General features: G+C 49.2%; 1 pseudogene; it reads left to right on the top strand.

Moving 5' to 3' along the window:
* The first annotated feature begins 531 nt into the window (after positions 1–531).
* On the top strand, positions 532–8907 carry LOC123113605 (indole-3-acetaldehyde oxidase-like; annotated as a pseudogene).
* Positions 8908–11230: the final 2323 nt, after the last annotated feature.

The raw sequence follows: 11230 nt of genomic DNA, 5'->3' as shown, positions 1-11230 counted from the left end.
GAGGGAACACGCGGCGTGTCTGCTTCGTGTCCAGGCCGCCGCATTTTAGGACTGAAATGTGTCGACGCGGACACGAAACGGACGCAATTTGGGTTTGGGTCGGCGCGTTGGACCAGCGTTTTTGTCTGCGACGACCTAAACATGCGTGGACGGTTGAAATGGATTGCCCGGTTGGAGTCGCTCTTAGTGATCATTATTTTGATCCCTTCAAAGTATTCTTTTTTTTTCTTTTTATACTCCACCAAAGCATAGCTTGGGACTCTAGTCTTATTTGTCTTTGTTAGTTGTTGGTGTGTTTTTGTATGCACGCCTTGATTTTGGCTCTATGCATCCTAATAACTATGCAAAGGTTAAAAATGTGCTCATTGTACTTGAATCCTCCCTACGTTTCATTTTAAGCTAGTAGTAAAATTCACCATTTGTCAAGACACGGTAAACAAGAACAAAAGCAAACAAACCTAGGCTGGCAGTGTGTCATCTTCAGATCAGTTACGACCTTTCCCGTCCTTTTGATCTGTCGTATAGTACGTACTACCGATTGGCTGATGCTCCTATGACAGCAGAACAAATCCACGAGAAGCTAGCGTACCGCCTCGGTCAGTTCCGCCGGACGTCTGTTTGGACCGGAGAGTGTACACTACACGCGCGACCACCGAACAACAATCTCGCGCCCCTTGACCTCTCGATAGCGATCGAAATCCCGCTGTACAAAGGGCCTCCGTCCGTCTTCCCTGCGCGCACTTGGTGAGTACTACTAGTGCAGTTGGGCTGTGGAGAGTGATGGGGTCGCTGGGGAAGGACGCGGCGGCGGCGGCGGCGGCGGCGGAGCGGGTGGTGCTGGCGGTGAACGGTGCGCGGCACGAGGCGGCCGGCGTCGACCCGTCGACGACGCTGCTGGAGTTCCTCCGCGCGCGGACGCCCGTCAGGGGGCCCAAGCTCGGCTGCGGCGAAGGTGAGGGCAGCACCGCTCGATTCATTTCATATCCCCTTGTTTAATTCTTCTCTCACTCGTTCGAACAAGCGGATCGATCGAGCCCATCTGTCCATGCGAGTTGCTCCAGATTTCGATCAAACCGGCACGAGTTCTTGTGTGTGAGCAGGGAAGAAGTTTGTGTGCACGTGCACGTAGGACATCACGCCACAATCACAATGCACACCGATTGTTCATGTTCCTCGTCTCTGCTTCTTGTAAACTTCTTCTTTTTGCTTAGGTTAGCTAGCTAGCGCTATCGTTCATAAATCGTCACGGGCACATACATCGCAGCCGCCGGCCTCTTTATTTCCTTGCACCGGCACAATCCGATTCCAGCCTCCATCGCAATTGTTGGATCGTTCGTTCGTCAAACATGGACCACAAATACTTGTTTGTCTTTTTTAGCAAAAAAAAATATATTTGTTTGCTTTCTCCTGGGAAAATCAATCCTCTTGCCTGCTCCGGCTTTCGTGTGAGCATGCGGCAGATTTAGGTAAGTCAACTTCACTACGGAATCTAGCTCTCCACAAGAGGGTATTCCTAAGGCTGGTTGTAATGGGGAGTATCATATACTAGTATCATGCATATGATACTAGTGTATGGTACTACCTCTCTAATACATAGTATCATATATTAGTATCATGTAGTATCCTAATTATTGTCATGCATGACACAAAGTAGCATAGCATTTATTATGATACGGTATCATGATATGATACTTCACCCTCTCTTTCTTTTCACCCTCTCTTTTTTCATTTAATGCTATGACACCTCATTAAAATTGTCTAGTTGGCATGCATGATACTAGCTATAATACTACCATTACGACCAGCCTAACGAGGCAAGTAGTTTATCGAAGGGACCCTCCACCTAGAGAGTTAGTAGCCCGGATTTCTCGGAATAGAATAACTGAATGATAAGGAGGTGCACATGGTCAATCTCCATCTTGAAGCCATGCCTCTTTTATCTTCTTATATTTTACAGAAAGATAATAGAGAATAGGATCTCGGCATCGACTTTCCAACCTGCTCGACACCCAGACGATCACACTGACCGCTGCTTTTTACTTTCAATAATGTGGCAAGACATAATCTGGCCCATCAGGCAAGTTCACGCGTATAACTTCATGTAGGAGTATATAATATAATTCAACTTTGCAGTTTAGTGGTATTATTTTACTCGCTGAAAGTTTAATTTGAATTTCTTTTTTCAAGAATGAATTTTACTTTAACTGTACCTACTCTCAAACGACTAGTCGACAACCGATGACTTTGTACAACAGTTAGCGGAAATAACCTTGCCCAACACGTTATTGTCACTTACACTCGGCCTAGCGATGTGACCGAGATATACTACTTCCTCCGTTTTTAAATATTTGTGTGTCTAGAGATTTCAACAAGTGACTACATACGGAGCAAAATAAGTGAATCTATACTCTAAAATATTTCTATATACATCCGTATGTGATAGTACATTTGAAATCTCCAAAAAGACAAATATTTAGGAACTGGGGGAGTAGTATATATTTTTTTGACTTTTATCTAAAAATAGTATTACCTTTGTATAAAAAACGTCTTATTTTGCTACGCAGGAGTAATAGTAGCTAAGAAAACAGTAAACTAGAGGATTACTAATTCTTTACGGTCACTCAGCTCAGGCATGATTGTGACAAAAGGATGCCTTGCCGTTGTATTTTTCTCATAGTTGAACAATCATACACCCATCCAAAACCATTGGACCATGACTCTGCTTTTTCCTGCCAGGTCCCGTCCATGTTCAACTGCCGAGCCGATATTAGAAACTTTAGCGCGTGTTCCAGTTTGCCACGTACAGTAGCGAAATTCTGTAATCAGTACCACCAGATTTTTGCCCGTATCAACTTGACAGATTTACAGCGTTTCCTCATGCGTTGGACATCCATCGCTCACCCACTGCTAGCCAATGACATGTGGGCCAACGCCAAGCTAGCATGCCACACATGCAGAACATACACTCGATACGTACACAAGGCACTTGTAATCTTGAACTTGTGGGAGAATAACTCTCTGGCAAAAATGGATGTAAGCGATGCATCTTTTTTGTATTTTTTTGAATTTTTCATCTCTCTTTTTTTTTGTATTCCCATGCGGCAGGGTAGACAGTAGCTTCAGCGTAGTTTCGATTGCACGTTGGAAGAACCTGATGGTGTTGGACAGGACCCCTTTTGGTGTGTGCGCTCGCTTTTGGTTTCATTAATAAAATCGGAGGGAAACCTCTTTCGCTCAAAAAAGAAATGTACACAAGGCACTGTATTTGCATCATAGCACAAGTTATTGCACCTGTTATGTGTATTTTGTAAATTTAGGCATTAAAATGACCGCACTGAACAAGTTAAGATACCTGCAGTATATTTAACTCTTGATATTTTATGTAGATTCGTATGACTACACACTTTACAGAACTAGCCCAGCAAAGAAGGTAATTAGTGGGACCATATAGTTCGCAATAGCCGTTGCCTTTTAGCGTGAATTATGTAAGAATTTTTTTTTTGAGGGAAAGCCATCATGGTGCATTTTATTACTTCAAAAAATGTTTTACATCGTTCAACAAGAACTGCAGAATAAAGCTAGGGGCCTCGTCTTGCCAAATACAATCAACTTTCTGTGAAAAACAAAGCCTAGCTAGTTCGTGCGCCACTACATTAACTTTCCTATGACAATGCATAAAATTAACCAAACCAATATCTTGAGCAATTATGTGAGATTTTTTATCTTCGGTTTTGGCCGATTCAAACTGAAATTAACACATCCCCGCAAAAAAAGTGAAATTAACTAACAGGAAAAAAAATATCTAACGTGTGTTAACGTTGCTGCGTGTATGCAGGTGGATGCGGCGCATGCGTGGTGCTCATCTCCAAGTACGACCCGGCCACCGACGAGGTGACCGAGTTCTCGGCGAGCTCCTGCCTGACGCTCGTCGGCAGTCTGAACCACTGCTCGGTCACCACCAGCGAGGGCATCGGCAACACCCGGGATGGCTACCACCCCGTTCAGCAGCGCCTCGCCGGCTTCCACGCCTCCCAGTGCGGCTTCTGCACACCCGGCATGTGCATGTCCATCTTCTCCTCGCTCGTCAAAGCCGACAAGCCCGGCACCACCACCGCCGGTGATCACGCCCCGCCTCCGGGGTTCTCCAAGCTTACCTGCTCTGAGGCCGAGCACGCAGTTTCCGGCAATCTGTGCCGCTGCACCGGCTACCGGCCTATCCTCGATGCCTGCAAGAGCTTCGCTGCCGACGTCGACCTCGAGGACCTCGGCCTCAACTCGTTCTGGAAGAAAGGCACCGACCGCGCCGACGTCGGCAAGCTGCCGGAATACTCCAGCGGCTCTGTCTGCACCTTCCCTGAGTTCCTCAAGTCCGAGATCAAGGGTCAAATGAACGATATTCCAGCGGCGATCGCCGGCGAAGACGGTTGGTACCATCCCAGGAGCATCCAGGAGCTCCATAGCCTCTTCGATTCCAACTGGTTCGACGAAAATTCAGTCAAGATCGTGGCGTCAAACACCGGCGCCGGCGTGTACAAGGATCAAGACCTGTACGATAAGTACATCGATATCAAAGAGATCGTAGAGCTTTCGGTCATCAACAGAAGCAGCAAGGGGGTGGAGATCGGGGCAGCCGTGTCCATCTCCAAAGCCATCGAGGTCTTCTCCGATGGCACTCCGGTATTCAGAAAGATCGCCAGTCACCTGAGCAAGGTGGCCTCGCCGTTCGTCCGAAACACGGCGACCGTCGGCGGGAACGTGATCATGGATTCATGGCACAACGACTGCAGTTCCCGTCGGACATAGCCACCGTTCTTCTTGCCGCCGGCTCCACCGTCAGCATCCAGACGGCTTCCAAGATGCTCTGCCTGACGCTCGATGAGTTCTTGGAGCAGCCTCCCTGTGATGCCAAGACCATACTGCTCAGCATATTTGTCCCGGATTGGGGTTCAGACAATGTCATCTTCGAGACCTCTCGCGTAGCTCCCAGACCATTTGGCAATGCCGTCTCCTATGTCAATTCTGCATTCCTGGCAAGGACTTCAGGCGATGGAGCATCAGGGGAGCTCATAATTGAGGATATCTGCCTTGCATTCGGCGCATACGGTGTCGATCATACCACCCGGGCTCGGAAGGTTGAAGAGTTCTTGAAGGGGAAATCAGTGAGTGCACCTGTGATACTTGAAGCTGTTCGATTGCTGAAGGATACTATCATGCCGTCAGAAGGCACCACACACCCTGAATACAGAGTCAGCTTGGCTGTCAGTTTCTTGTTCAGTTTCCTTTCTTCACTTGGAAACAACCTGATTGAACCAGCAAAGGCTATTGCTCCCAATGGGCCATGTGCAAATGGAAGCATGAATGGTCAGGTTGCGAGCAAAGACTTGCAGATTCGCTCAAGGCAAGAACTGGTTTTCAATGACGAATACAAACCTGTCGGCAAGCCGATCACGAAATCCGGGGCTGAGCTGCAAGCTTCTGGTATACTCCTACTCTTATTCCAATGTTTTATTTAGCTTATAAGTGTTTACTTCAATTAGTTTGTGCTCTTCAATTACAAGTGATAGTACTACTCGACAATGCTAGTCTACCTTATAATTTATGCACTGGCACTGCACTTCTTAGATTTATGTAGCTTGAACTTCTCAGCATTGTTTATACTAGTAAAATCGTACTAAAGCTGCGTCAATTAATTTGGATCAGAGGAAGTAATATTTTCTTCTCCATACTTCAAGATCATTTGGGAGATTTTTTATGAGTTCTTTTTTTATTCATCTTTAGCACAATGGTTTAATTTGGATCAGAGGAAGTACTCCCTCCGTCCGGAAATACTTGTCATCAAAATGAATAAAAGGGGATGTATCTAGATGTATTTTAGTTCTAGATACGTTCCTTTTTGTTCATTTTGATGACAAGTTTTTTCAGACGGAGGGAGTAATATTTTCTTCTACATACTTCAAGATCATTTTGGAGTTTTTTTTATGAGTTCTTTCTTTATTCATCTTTAGCACTGATATGCTGCATCCTTTGCCATCACTGGATATATTTCTTCAAAAATAAAAAATTGTTGGCACATCTAACTTCTATCGAGAAACATGGGCTTGACAATATTCTTGCTTGTTTTCCAGGGGAGGCTGTGTATGTTGATGACATCCCTGCTCCCAAGGATTGCCTCTATGGAGCATTTATCTACAGCACACACCCTCATGCCCATATAAAAAGTGTCAACTTCAGATCATCTTTGGATTCAGAAAAGGTCATCGGGGTTATCACCGCAAAGGATATTCCAGCCGGTGGCAAAAATGTTGGAGCTGGCATCAATATGTTAGGAACCGAAGCTCTTTTCGGCGATCCGGTTTCTGAATTTGCTGGTCAAAATATTGGCATTGTGGTACCTACTTCTGGCCACCTGAACTCAATTTCAGGACATAAACCAGTACTAGTTTATTTTTACCCTGAATTTTAAAGAGATCATTGGACTTACCGTATCCTTTGCCATCACTCAGATCGCTGAAACACAGAAGTATGCCTACATGGCGGCGAAGCAAGCGGTCATCGAGTATAGCACCGAGAATCTTGAGCCGCCGATTCTGACAATAGAAGATGCCATCCGGCAGAACAGCTACTTCCAAATCCCCCCATATTTTGCTCCTCGGCCAGTTGGGGACTTCGAGCAAGGGATGTCTCAAGCTGATCACAAGATCCTATCAGGAGAGGTGCACATTTGATATTTAGGGTGCTGCATTGTTAGTTTCAGATGACGAAGATAACTGAATAGTGTCTTTTGTTAATTTCCGACAGGTGAAACTTGAAACACAGTACTACTTCTACATGGAGACTCAGACCGCATTGGCCATCCCCGACGAAGATAACTGCATCACCGTCTACTCCTCTACGCAGCTACCCGAGATCATTCAGAATGTCGTCGCGGACTGCCTCGGCATTCCCTACCACAATGTTCGCGTCATCACAAGGAGAGTTGGAGGCGGCTTTGGTGGAAAGGGAATGAAATCAACCCATGTAAGTTCATTTAGACACACACCAGCAATAAGTTCTGCAGCATTCATTCAGACTACACACCAACAATATTTTCTGCTTTTCACCAATTGTTTGGGTTTTCAGGTAGCATGTGCGTGTGCAGTTGCAGCGTTCAAGCTGCGGCGCCCTGTTCGGATGTACCTCGATCGGAAGACGGACATGATCATGGCCGGAGGGCGGCACCCGATGAAGGCGAAGTACTCCGTCGGGTTCAAGTCGGATGGCACGCTCACGGCTCTGCACGTCGATCTTGGGATAAACGCCGGGATATCGCCGGACTTGAGCCCGATGATCCCGGCTGCCACCATCGCTTCTCTGAAGAAGTACAACTGGGGCGCCCTCGGCTTCGACATCAAGCTGTGCAAGACGAACGTATCGTCCAAGTCAGCCGTGCGGGCGCCCGGCGACGTGCAGGGCTCCTTCATCGCCGAGGCCATCATCGAGCACGTCGCGTCCGCGCTCGGGGCCGACACCAACGCCGTCCGGAGAAAGAACCTCCACAGCGTCGAGAGCCTCACGCAGTTCTACGGCGACGCCGCGGGGGACGCCCCAACGTACAGCCTCATCGACATCTTCGACAAGCTGGCCTCGTCGCCGGAGTACCGGAGCAGGGCGGAGGCAGTTGAGCGGTTCAATGGCGGGAGCAGGTGGAAGAAGCGCGGCATTTCGTGCGTGCCGATCACCTACGAGGTGGCCCTCCGGCCGACGCCGGGGAAGGTGTCCATCCTGAACGACGGCTCGATCGCTGTGGAGGTCGGCGGCGTGGAGCTCGGGCAAGGGCTGTATACCAAGGTGAAGCAGATGACGGCGTTCGGGCTGCGGGAGCTCTGTCCCGACGCCGACGGGCTGCTCGACAAGGTGCGCGTCATTCAGGCCGACACGCTGAGCTTGATCCAGGGCAGCTTAACCGGCGGGAGCACCACGTCCGAGAGCAGTTGCGAGGCGGTCCGACAGTCGTGCGCCGTGCTCGTCGAGCGCCTCAAGCCCATCAAAGAGGGCCTCGAGGCCAAGTCAGGCGCTGCGGCGCCATGGAGCGCCTTGATCGCCCAGGCGAAGATGGCGAGCGTGAACCTGTCGGCCCACGCCTACTGGAAGCCCGACCCAGCCTTCGTAAAATACATCAACTATGGGGCCGCCGTCAGCGAGGTGGAAATCGACGTGCTGACCGGAGCGACGACGATCCTGAGGAGCGATCTGGTGTACGACTGCGGGCAGAGCCTGAACCCGGCGGTGGACCTCGGCCAGGTAAGCTCACCGCCGACCGGCACAGCCACCAGATTGCTTGCTGCTTCTGCTGATCGTTGTAATCTGACTCCATTTTTTGTTCGTCGATCAGGTGGAGGGCGCATTCGTGCAAGGGGTTGGCTTCTTCACGAACGAGGACTACGCGACGAACGCCGACGGGCTGGTGGTGAACGACGGCACGTGGACGTACAAGATCCCAACGGTGGACACCATCCCGAAGCAGTTCAACGTGGAGCTCATCAGCAGCGCGCGCGACAAGAAGCGGGTGCTCTCCTCCAAGGCGTACGGCGAGCCGCCGCTGCTCCTGGCAGCGTCGGTGCACTGTGCCATGCGGGAGGCCATCAGGGCGGCCAGAACCGACTTCTCGGTCAACTCACCGCTGACGTTCCAGATGGACGTGCCGGCGACCATGGCCGACGTCAAGGAGCTCTGCGGGCTCGATGTCGTGGAGAGGCACCTCCAGAGCCTCTCCTCCGCCGCCGAGGTCCCGGCTCCTCCCGTGGCATGACGCTGAGTACGTTGTGTGTAAAAGGTGGGCATGTAATTTGGCACGTGGGTTATGCAAAACAGTTTTGCTAAGTCTCAGTGAATTAATACTTTGTTATGTCTCAGTTGATGTTATATTTGTTGGACGACGATAACTGCCACACATGTGACATCTAGGGGGTATGTGTCGCACGCCCCGTGTGGCATCGACATAGACCCGCCCGCACGAGCACGTCCGGGCGCACCCCCCCCCCACAGCCCGCATGTTTGGTGTGCGGCGCGGTCGCCCGCACGAGCATGTCCGGGCGAGCGACCATGCGGCCCGCACGACTCGTCTCGGCCATCGCCCCTCCCCGCCTGCGAGCCACACGTCCCGCGTGGCAGTAACCATGCGTCCTGCCGCGATTGCCATGGTTCTTTAACTGCAGTTGCCATGCTGCTGAACTACAGTTGCCATGTCTGACAACTATAGTTGTCATGGTTGCTCAACTGTAGTTGTCATCTCAGGTCAAGTGCCGGATGCCATTCTGGGCAACTGCAGCTGTTGCCATGTATGGTCTGGTCTATTATAGTTGCCATGATTTGAAAAACTTTAGGAGTTGCCACCTACTAACACTAGACAGTTGCCATGTAGCAGTACAAAAACATGGCAAAAAACATGCTCGGGTAAAGAGAGAGTTGCCATCTGCTTACAAGCACACTAGGGCAATTGCGATGTACCCTGCAAAAACACGTGGCAATTGATAGCTTTTGTTGTGTGGGAGAGGAGACGGACACGTGGGCGACGGTGGTATCTTTAGGAGTTGCCACCTACTAACACTAGACAGTTGCCATGTAGCGCTACAAACAGACGTGGCAACAATAACATGTTCGGGTAAAAGAGAGTTGCCATCTGCTTACAATCACAAACAGGGCAGTTGACATGTACCCTGCAAAAAACATGGCAAATGACAGCTTGGGCGTGGGAGAGTGGGAAAATGGATAGTCGTGAGAGATGGGGAACAGAAGTCGTGCGCAACGTGCGGGCGCGGCGGCAGTTCCACCGCACGCCCCGACTCGCAGTCGGTCTCATCCGAAGGAGAAACAACGTGTGGGCGAACTACCTACACACCACACCAGGCTTGTCGTACGTGGCACACCGAATCCACCTTTTGGTGTCAAGATTCGTGCAAAAAACAATCAACGACGATCGAGGCGTGTGGGCGAGTTAGAGACGTGCCACACGTGTGGGCGTTAGTGTTTTCGTATTTCTTTGATGTTGCATGTAGATTCGTATAAATTTTTTATTTTCAGTTTTGTCTTTTTTTTCTTCTTAATTCTATGTCACTTGACTGAGATAAGTCTCAGTCGACTAAGACCTAGCCACACCTTATGCAAATATGTTAGACCTACACCCAACCTACGGACGTACATGTCCGACTGTGCTATTGTGCTAATCTCCCCCTCCCTCATGATTAAAATTTGAACAATAGTGGCCCGGGCATCTCCAACACGGACCCCTAAAACGAACATGGTATACATCCACGAAAAGTGATATGAGAGCGGGCCATACCGTATACCTCAAACGGCTGCATACATTGTAGATCAAATTTGAACAAACCAGATGATTTTCAGGGAAACCGGATGATCTTCATTTAGATCGGACCAAATTCATTACATTTTTGACATCTTTCAACTAAACAAAAACAAATGACACTTTTTTAATTGTTTAAAACTTCGTCAGCCGTGGAGGCGTCTGTGTTTCACATCCTGTCTTTCCCATGTCCGACAAGCTCAACAACTGTGAGCCCCGGGAGTTGCAGCGGTGGGAGAGGAAGAATAGAACGTGGAATACAGCCCACATGCGACACCAAACGTGGTCACGTCCATGTCCTACCTCCTACTCTTTATCACCGAAGTCTGTCGCGTGGACGCCGTCGAAAGAGTCCCATGTTCGTGTTCGGCTGCTCTTCCATCATGACAGCATTGAAGTGCGCCTGCGCGGGCGAGGACGTCAGCTCATCGTCAGACCATCGTCCAGCTACTCTTCTTAAGATGAAGTAGTAGTCATAGGCCCGGAGACCATTGTAGAGGCGATCAAATACACTTCAGCTCATCCGGAATCGACGGTAGAAAAAGGACTCAAATAGCACATCAGGGACAAAGTAGTCGTCATCAGCATCATATGCCTCATGCCCTTTGTCGATTCATCACACGGTGCCCCTTGATTGATCCCTTAAAATTGTGAACATGCTCCTATGCACGTTAGCATCTTCAATAACTGCATGCATCATCACCATTTCATCTCCAACGCGACATTGAAGTACTCGACAGCCAAATTCATTGTGTTTGCTTCAAAGTAAACAATAATGAAATCAATAAATTTAGCTATGACTATTGACCGAACACTTGCCAGACACGGTGTCTGTCATGGACCACAATGTGCAGTGACCGGAGTGTACGTGTGTTGCGGCAGGACCAAGGT

Source organism: Triticum aestivum, chromosome 5B, assembly GCF_018294505.1.
Source record: "Triticum aestivum cultivar Chinese Spring chromosome 5B, IWGSC CS RefSeq v2.1, whole genome shotgun sequence".
Classification (NCBI taxonomy): Eukaryota; Viridiplantae; Streptophyta; class Magnoliopsida; order Poales; family Poaceae; genus Triticum; species Triticum aestivum.
Note: the sequence above shows the minus strand (reverse complement) of the source record. Positions and strands in the feature narration are given on the sequence as shown.